Source organism: Corvus moneduloides, chromosome 9 (genome assembly GCF_009650955.1).
Source record: "Corvus moneduloides isolate bCorMon1 chromosome 9, bCorMon1.pri, whole genome shotgun sequence".
NCBI classification, from domain to species: Eukaryota; Metazoa; Chordata; class Aves; order Passeriformes; family Corvidae; genus Corvus; species Corvus moneduloides.
Genome location: NC_045484.1, coordinates 200,067 through 208,936, shown reverse-complemented (window position 1 = coordinate 208,936; position 8,870 = coordinate 200,067). Strand labels below are relative to the sequence as shown.

General features: G+C 58.4%; 1 protein-coding gene across 9 annotated transcripts in view; it reads left to right on the top strand.

Annotated features, from left to right (window-relative positions):
* Positions 1 to 876: 876 nt before the first annotated feature.
* Positions 877 to 8,870, top strand: part of CACNA1E (calcium voltage-gated channel subunit alpha1 E) — a 129,658-nt gene continuing 121,664 nt past the window's right edge. For 3 of the 9 annotated variants that reach the window (XM_032117421.1, XM_032117414.1, XM_032117417.1), the window contains exon 1: positions 879 to 955. The gene's annotated coding sequence lies outside the window, so the exon portion shown is untranslated. Of the gene's footprint in view, positions 956 to 8,870 lie in introns of all 9 variants that reach the window. The other 6 variants (XM_032117418.1, XM_032117419.1, XM_032117415.1 and 3 more) reach the window with 3 other exon arrangements.

Here is an 8,870-nt window from a genome sequence, read left to right as displayed (position 1 = left end):
CTGAGGGGGAATATAAGAAGTGTCTGTGCGCTGCCTTGGAGCAGCAGCCCTAGGCAGCATCAGCGGCGGTGCTGCGGGGCTCCTTGAGCGACATGCAGAGCGCCTGTGTCACCTGCAGCCCTTCCACCCTGCACCTCCGGGTCCAGCTGTCCGGGGCTGCTGCCTGGGAAAGCAAAACGGAGCCCTAGCAGGAGCAGTGGAGCTGCACCGCTGCAAACTGGGCTGCAAACGGGGTTGAAGAGGGAGACTGGAATGCACCCCCTTCCCACCGGCAGCTCTCACATGCCGTGGGAGCACTGTCTGGCTGGTCAGGAGCCGGGGGCTGTGCATCCGTGTCCCTTGTCGCCACAGATGCCCTTGCTCTGGCTGGTTGTTGCGGTCACCGTGCCCTGGTGTGCGCAGAGAGGAGGAGACCCGGGTCGGGAACGAGGGACTGGGGAGCACCGGCACGGGCTGGGGGGCACTGGGGCGGTCCTTGCCAGGTTTGTGGGGACTGCTGCTGGGCAGTGGCTGACCCCGGGGTGGCCTGGGTGGGCGGAGAGGAGGCCGCGCGCCCCGTCCTTGCCCCGGGGCTCAGCCAGGGGCTGTGTGCCCGGACAGTTGCCGCCGTGTTTTGTCTCCGTTCCTTCCCTCCTTTGTTATCGCCCGTCTGCCCCCTCTGGTTTATATGCGAGTTCCCTTCCTCCGATTGTCAGAAATTTCTTTTTCACTGTGTGGGCAGGAGACAGATTTTAACTGTCTCTATTTTCTCCCCCCTCTCCCTCTTTTTTTAAAATTTCATTTTATCCCCCCTCCCCCTTTCCTTCCCTCCCTGCTCCTCTCGTCTCTCCCTCCCCTCTTCCTCTCCCCTCCCTCCTTTTTTTCCCTCCCTTCCCCACGGCTCTTTTCCTCCCTTTTCCATTACAAATCATGTCTCTGGAATAACCGTCGGCCGGATCCATGCTTCTGTCTCCAGGTAAGCGATGCCCAGCGGGCTGGTGGCCCTGGCCCAGCTCCCGCTCGCTCTCCCAAAGTCCGCGGGGACATCGTGTGTCCCTTCCCCCCCCCGCTCGCTGCTACCTGTTGGGGACGGCCGGGAGACGCCAGTTGGGGCTGTCTCCATCCTCCTCCTCCTCCTCTCTCTGAGCGATTCCCGGTGGACACCTCCTCCCCTCCCTTCTGTCTCTGCCGCTCTCCGGGATGCGCGGGGCTCCGAGGATGGAGCGCGAGGGAAGGAGCCGGCGGCAGCCAGCGGCCACAGGTGGGTTGTGCCTGGGGAGCTCGGGGGGCTGCAGCAGCGCTTTGGGACGGCACCCCAAGTTTGAAGCCCCGCTCCCGGTTTTTCCGATTCCCGAGGTTTCTGGGGTGTGGGGATCGGCTCTCGCAAAGTTTGTATTAAGGGAGCCTCGGCTCTCTGCTGAAGGTGGTTTGGGGGGCTGGGGGTCCCGGGGGACCCGCCACCCTCGGAAGGATCGTGTGTAAGTGGGGCCATTCCGGGGGCTGCCCACCCTCACACCCCAGTGCGTGAGTGGGTGAAGCCGGATTGAGGTGTCACCCCCCTCTCTTTCCCTGCCTTGGGAGCCCTGGCTGGATGCAGGGCGGCACTGGGCTCGTTCAGCCCCAGTCCACCTGCCCTGCCAGCCCAAGGCTTCCCAAATGTGCGGGATCTCTTTCCTCCTCTCCTCTTCCTGCCTTCGGCAGCCAGTGCTCTGTCTCGTGCTGTCTCCCTGCACCCCGTCCCCGCTTTCCGTGAGTCCAGGTCCTGCTCCCGAGTGCCTGGGTGTTGCTGGTGACAGTGATGAATGAGTGGGGTCCTAAATCAGGGTTTGCTTGCCTCGTTGTTCCAGCTCTCCCAGCTGCTCTTGCGTTGCACAGCGTGTGTTTTGGTGCTCGTGGCTCCTGCTGGCTCCTCGCGCGGCTGGAGCGGGGCCAGGGATAACTCTTCCCCCACGATCCTGGACTGACAAGCGCTACCTGGACCCTGCACCACGCTGTGTCCGCCACGGGCCGCATCCCCCCGCACCCCCGGGGTGGTCTCACCCTGCTCTCTGGGCTTGGTCCGCGCTGCAGATGGGGCGGTCTGGGCTCGGGATGCCGTGGGATGCGGTGACACTCTCGGCTGGTCCCGATCCACGGCTGGGCTGATTTGGCAGAGGAGGCAGAGCATCACGGAAGGCACTGTCAGCGGGATGAGCCATGCACTCGCAGCCTCGGCTGCTGCTGCCGGCAGCTTTGGCAAGGCTGGGGCATATCCAGCACCCGCTGAGTGACTGGAGAGACCGAGTGCCATCAAAACGAGAGGGGTTTGGAGGGCTTTCCTTCAGCTCTGCCTCCCCAAAGCATTTATGCAGCACCGCAGGTCTCTGTGCCGGTGGGCTGAGCTCCCCTGGATGTGGGGACTGCAGACAGGGACTACAGGACTGGGAGGTGGAGGAGGTGGTGGTGGCATCAGGCCCTGGCATTGCGCTCCCCTCTGGTCTCTGCTGCTGCCTGGCTCAGTTTCTTTGCTCCTCAGCGGTCCTGGAGTACCTGGAAAGTTTGTTCGCTGTAGTTTGGGATGCATTTGCATCCCTTGAGCACCTGGGGGTTTCCTCCTCCTCTGCTGCCACACAGGGCAGTGCAAACCTTTTGCCGGTGGGAGGCTGAGTGAGAGCACGGCCCAGCCCCGGTGCACCTTGGCACCTCTTTTGGGCAGGTGACAGGTTGGTGGCGAGGCAGAGTCTCCCTCTGGCTCACCCACGCTGCTGAAGGCACTAGTGGGGACCTGAGCATGTGTGTGAGATCTCTGGCAGGCAGTTGTGCCTCTGACCCCATGCAAATAGCACTGTCCCGTTGGCCGTGTGAGGCTGCAGCCCCCCGTGCCCCATCTCCTGCGTGGCTGAGTCAATGCACCCACCCACTGCATCCAGTGTGTGACTCACAGGCTTTTCATGTACTGGTGTGAATCACTCACAGCCACATCGATGACTTTAGTGACAGCTGAAAAGAGAAATCAGTCCCCCCAGCACTCCTCCAGCACCTCTGTTGCTGCCAGATGGGTTCCTTGCTCCCAGTGACCCAAGAAAACTTCTGCGAGTGGCGCTCTGGTGATGGCAGCCAGAGTTTCTACTCCTTCCTGCATCCCGTGGTTGAATGGATCCATGGGTGCCGCCGAGGATGCTCGTGGCTGGAATGGATGGGTGGACACTAGGGTGATGCAGGCAGGGGGGTGGATCTTCTGCCTCGGTGCTGAGGAGGCTCTGCTTGCTCTGTTGGGGTGAGTCTGGTGCTGTTCTGGGCCACTTCCCTCGGGGCAGGGTGTGTTCTGGGCCGGTTCTCCCAAGGCTGTTCCACTTCCCACCTCTGTCTCTCCGGGCACCACATGTGGCGATGAGGAGCCCAGTGCAGGGACCCCGCTCCTGCCTCTCCGCAGCCCCTGGGGTGCAGCAGGGCTGCCTGAGCCCCAGCGGGAGCAGCTGGTGATGAGCAAGAGCTGTCAGGAAAAGAGCCAGATCCCCCCCATGGCTTCGGCTGCTCCTCTCCGCGGTGCTGCTGGCTGGCAGATGGTGGCGGCCAGCAGCTCGGCTGGTGGCTGGGATGCTCTTTGCTGCCCTGCCAGAGCCCGGGGCTGTGTCTCCGCTGGCTCCCCTGGGGCCGGAGGTGCCGGTTTGCGCACAGGGAAGAGGGGCTCGGTAATTAACCTCCCCGGGGATCGCTGTCTGTCACCTTCCTGCCTCTGCCGGAGGCAGCCCAGAGAGGAGCCTGGGGACACTGCCTTCTCCTGCCTCCCCAGGCAGGGGTCCCAGGCCATCCTGCATCCCTCCCCAGCCTTGCTGGAGGTTAGCGGAGCATCCCTGTGTCCGCACTCAGGCAGTGTGTTCGGGAGGAGATGATAAATAAATCCTGTGCCTTGCAGCTCCACGGAGCTCCAGGGAAGGCACAGCCAAGGAGCAGAGGGGATCAGACAGGCTTCCCAGGTGCCTTCCAGGTCCCAACCTGCCCCTCGTCCATCTCCCGCGTCTTTTCCATGCTGCTTTGCTTTATCCCTGCCTGTTGCTCTTGCAAAAGCTCTTCCTGCCCTTCCCTCCCCGGTGCCGGCTCCCCACCAGCATGTCCCCTCCTTCCTTCCTGCTCCCTGCGGCTGAAATGAAGTGCTGGAGTATTTCAGGGATGTCAAAACATACCATTAGTCACGGGCATGAGGCCTCGTGCCCAGGGAGAGGCTGCTGAGCTCTCTGTCAGGCTGAGAAATGATCAGGGCAGGCGGGAGCCCAAGGGCTTGGGGGGCAAAGGCTTTGGGCTTTCTCCCTTTCTGATACCTCTGGCATCATCCTGACTTTGCTCTGAGCAGCAGGCTGGGTCAGATGTTCCCTGGCATCAGTTGCTCCACAATTCCCCTGTGGTGCTGGGATATGGCACCTGCAGAATGAGGGGCTAGGTCCCCCCCTGCTTTTCTGGGGAAGGGATTCTCCCCAAAAAATCCCATGTCAAGGCGACCCTCCAGTTGTGCCCAGCTGTGTTATTTATTGGCTCAGAAGGGTTGTTTTTCCTCTCTTCGGCAGAGATGTGTTGTCTTTAGGGTTTTTCATGCTGGGATACGTGCTCCCTGCTTCAGAGGCCGCCTTTTGTGGATTTAGATCCAATATTGGCTTTTCCAGGCACTTGTTTAAACAAAGCAGCACGGGCACCGAAACATCTGCTCCCTGTGGAGGCACCGAGCCCTGCTGCTGCCCAGTTTGCCGTCCACAGGCATCTGTGCTTCCCAGCCTGGTTCAGGATTATTGTTCTATTTCTTTAGTGCCAAAACACTCGATTTCCTTTCATTTCACATGCAGATAATGGGCGATCCTGCTAAAAACACCCCGAGCTCCTGGTGCGCAGCGCCTGCCCCCCGGCATCGGCGAGATGCTGGAGACGTCTGAGCCTGATCTCTGCCGGAAAGGCAGCAGAAAGCTCAAAGCTGTCAGGGGGAAGGGGCTGAGCTGCATCTGCTCCCGTGATTCTCCAAGGACTGCTGCCTATAAATAAGCACAAACCAGCTGGAAAGGTGCCTCAAAGCACAGAGGTGTGGGCAGAGCTGAGCCTCACCCCTGCCAGCACATCCCTGGAGAGAGCCCATTAAGCTGTGGCTAATATTTTTGTGAAGTTTTCTGCTTCAGCAAAGAGCATTTGCATTCTCCTTGCCTTGTTTTTCCAAGCTGCAGGCGGAAGGTGGGCTTTAACCCCTTGTTACCCTGGCTCCGTCTGCTTCGTGCCCTCCCACAGGAACCAGCGCAAGCACTTTCAGCAAATGGGTCTATGCTGGGTGCCCTGCTTGGCGTTGAGGCACCGTGTGTGGTTTTTAGAGGTGAGTGCTGGAGGGTGGAGGGCTCTGTGTGAGCTGGCACTGCCAGCAAAGAGCCCCGGAGAGTGTAGGCAGCGATCCTGCTCCCAAAAATCCAGGCAGGGTGCCTGTGCTTCCCTGCCTGCTCTGGGTTTCCATGGGGCTCATGAGGCGATGGGAGCACATGGTCAGTGCTCCAGAGACAAATTCCATCTCTGGTCTGCACTCGGGGCATGGATCAAATCCTGGAACTGGGTGGGAAAGATGCAAACCTCCCCACTCCTGCCCTCCAGCATCTGTTCTCCAACGCCGTGGTGTGCTCACTGAGGCTTCCCAAGCAGGGCTGGGAAATCATACCCAGTTTAAAATTAATTAAACCAGGTCCTTCAAGGAAAAGAGCACCTCCTGTGCATGTTCCCATGTTCTGGATGAGCCCCACCACGGGTCAGGGTGGTACCTCCATGTTGGTTTCGAGATGAGTTTTAACTGAAACCTCGTGTGCTGACTGTGCCTGAGAAAATCAGGCTGTAGCTAATGGGAGTCACTCAAGATGGTGGCTAATTACTGCGATTAACTGAGCAGCACTTTGGGCCACTCTTCCTCCTGCTCTGCCTCTCATCCTGGCCCCTGGGGAGTGGCTGCAGCAGCCAGGGAAGGATCACACTGCTTATCTGGGGGATTGGGAGGTGATGCACAGCCCCCAGCTGTGGGGTCATCTGGCTATCTCTGAGCCTCTGCTTTCCCTAAAAATAGGAGTTTTTCTCTCTGGAAGCAGCTGCTGAAGGGAGTATTGTTGCTGTGGGCATGGCTGGAGCTGGGACCCTTCTTGCGGTGTGATACAGGGTGAGAAACTCCATCTTAAATCTTACAAATGTGAGCTGCGGCATATGGGACACGTTGGGAAACAGGGGCCAGCCCTTGGGTTTTCCCCACCCTGTTTTCCTCTGAGGGATTTTTCCCTGCGATGGGGTCCCTCCTTCAGTTCTGCCCCATTCAACGATGGCTTTGGATGCTTGATCATGGCTTACTAAGCAACCTTTAAAAAGCCTTGTTTACAAAACCTGTCCCTGATGCGAAGTGAGTCTGGTTCCGTGGGCTGCGCTCGCCGGCTCCACGCGAAATGTGTCACTTGCACCGAGCGTTATTTTTAGAGCTGAGGTTTGCAGAATGTAAAGGCTGGGCAGGTTTTTCCAGGGTGCCAGATTCCTGGGAGGAGGAAGAAGGGACTGGGTTGATCTCTTGCTCTGTGGCAGTGCGTGGTGGCGGCCGCTTCACCAGTGTCCTCTGGTGCGATGGTGCTCACGTGGCTTTTCCACATCTACGTGGGCATTTGTGGATCCTTTATGTGCCTCTCTACTTTTCCTCTCCTTTGGTCCTCCTTGCTCAGTGTTCAGTGGTATTCCTGCCTCCCCATCCCATCTTTGGTGGCTGGTGCTGCCCTGGAGGCTGCTCTAGGTCTGGGGTCTCTCCACCAGGGCTGGCTGCAGTGCAGCCCTGCCTGTCCTTCCAGCCCTTTTCCTTGCCTGGGAGCAGCTGGACTGTGTCCAGGGTGGGTTGGGATGGACGGGCAGCAGGAATGGGCTGGATGCCAGTTGGTTTGGAGCTGGATGGGCACAGTAACCCTGTGGGAAGCTGGTCCAGGCAGGAGAGCTTTGCTTTGTCAATGTCCACCTTCACACCTGCCTGTGCAGCTCCTCCCTCTCCTTCCAGCCTGCTTCTGGTCCAGGCTGGAAAGCCACCACTCTTGCACTCCGTGCACCAGGAGAGCTGTTGCCTGCTCTCCTGTAAATGCTCTCCTGCTCCCTCTCTCTGGGCGCTGAGCTCTGGGAGAGGCTGCTTCCCCTTCCAGCCTGACTTGTCCATCGCCTCTGTAGATCCTGGGGCACCAAAAGCGCTGCGGGGTCTTGGAGCACTTTGCAGTGTCACAGGGGGTGAGGAATGCCCTCAAATGCCTTTGGGTAATGCTGAGCAAGGAGAGGAAGAAATCAGCTCCTCAGGGTACAGTGTGGTGATCCAGGGAATCCACAGACATCCCACGTGTTGGACCAGGGTGTGGTCTGGTGACCACAGACAGGGATGTCCCCAGCCTTGGAAGCAGCAGCTTGGTTGAAGTTGAAATGTTTCTGTAGGGTGACGCTGGTTTGCACCAGGCAAAATCATGAGAACCAGTAAAAAGGCTGAGAAGAGGGTAGAAGCTTTTAAAATGTCCAGATTTGATGGTGTGTGCCAGAACAGGAAGTTGAAGGTTTGGAGGCTTTAGGTTTGAAAGCCATCTTTTAAATCTGGTCCTGTTTTTCTTGTGGTGGATGTGATATAAAAAGCAAAATTGAAATGAAGTGTGTCTGCTGTGTTGGACTAGACGGTTTCCACCAGACAAAATGACTTTTTTTCTTTCTTCTCCTCCCTTCTTGGCACTTTTTACCCCCAGCAACTCCTGGAGCTGACATTCTTTGCTCAGCAGATCTCTCCTGCCCTGTGGCCGGCTACCACCTGCACCCTGGGCAGACAGCACCTGTGTGTGTTATTAAGATCATGCAGGGAGAATTTCTCACTCTGTTGCAGGATTTTACCCTTCTGCCACTGAGCTATGGGCCAGGCTCTTGAGCTGGATCTTTGGAGTGGCATTTCGCTTCTCCCAGCATTGTGTGGCCAGCTTACAGCTGGCCAGGCATGCTGCAGTGTGCCCTGCCTGCTTCCTGTGCCAGTGCCTGCTTCCAGCCAGCTGCCAAAACTCACTCGGTCGCTGCCATGTCTCACTCGACTCACTTGTGACTGTCGTGACTTTGTTTTAGTCACTTTATCTGTTGTGCTCATGCAGGGAGCTGTTAGTGTTGCTCAGAGGGTTTATTAGCCTTGAAGCCGTCGCCTATTTCCTACTTGTTATTCCAGGTATTTAATTGTCTCTTTGCTCCCTGAGAGCTGGAGCTTGTTTTCCCTGAGTCCCTCAGAAGGAAGGTGGTTTTTCAGCTTCTGCCTCGGAGATGGAGAGGGCTTTGGTGTGCCTGGGGCTGTGGCTGTGGCTGCGGTGTGGAGCCAGGCTCTGACCTGGCGCTATCCCTTGCTGAGATTTTTGGATGACTGGAGCTCGCCCAGAGCAGAAGGTGTAATCTGAATTAATGTTTTAATTACGCTGGTCTCTTCCCCAAAGCCTGTTCTCTTTGTCTTGAATTCGTGAAGCTCTTGCATGCGCTCTCGCGCTTTCCCTGCTCCCCTCACCGTGCAGCTCGTCCTGAGATGCTCTCCCCGGCAGGACCAGGAATTGCTGCTGGGGCTGAGGAGCTGCTCGTGAAGAGCAGGAGGGGGGAACTCGGGCTCCATCCCACTGGCTCTCCTCCCGCAACCTCTCTGCCCCAAACAGGCAAGTTTCCAGGCCCAGACTTCCCGAAGAGGTGTTGGGTAACAAGGTGGGAGCTCCCATGCGTGGATCTCCAAGGCAGTTTCTCCCAGGGGTGCAGGGGATGGGGTCCAGGGGAGGTCGTGATGCTTTCCCCTCAGCATCCTGAAGGCTCCTCCTACCATGGGGGGACAGGGACAGGAAGGGGGCTCTGGGATTCTGGTGTTTCTCCGTGCCTGGGAGAGGGGAAAGGAG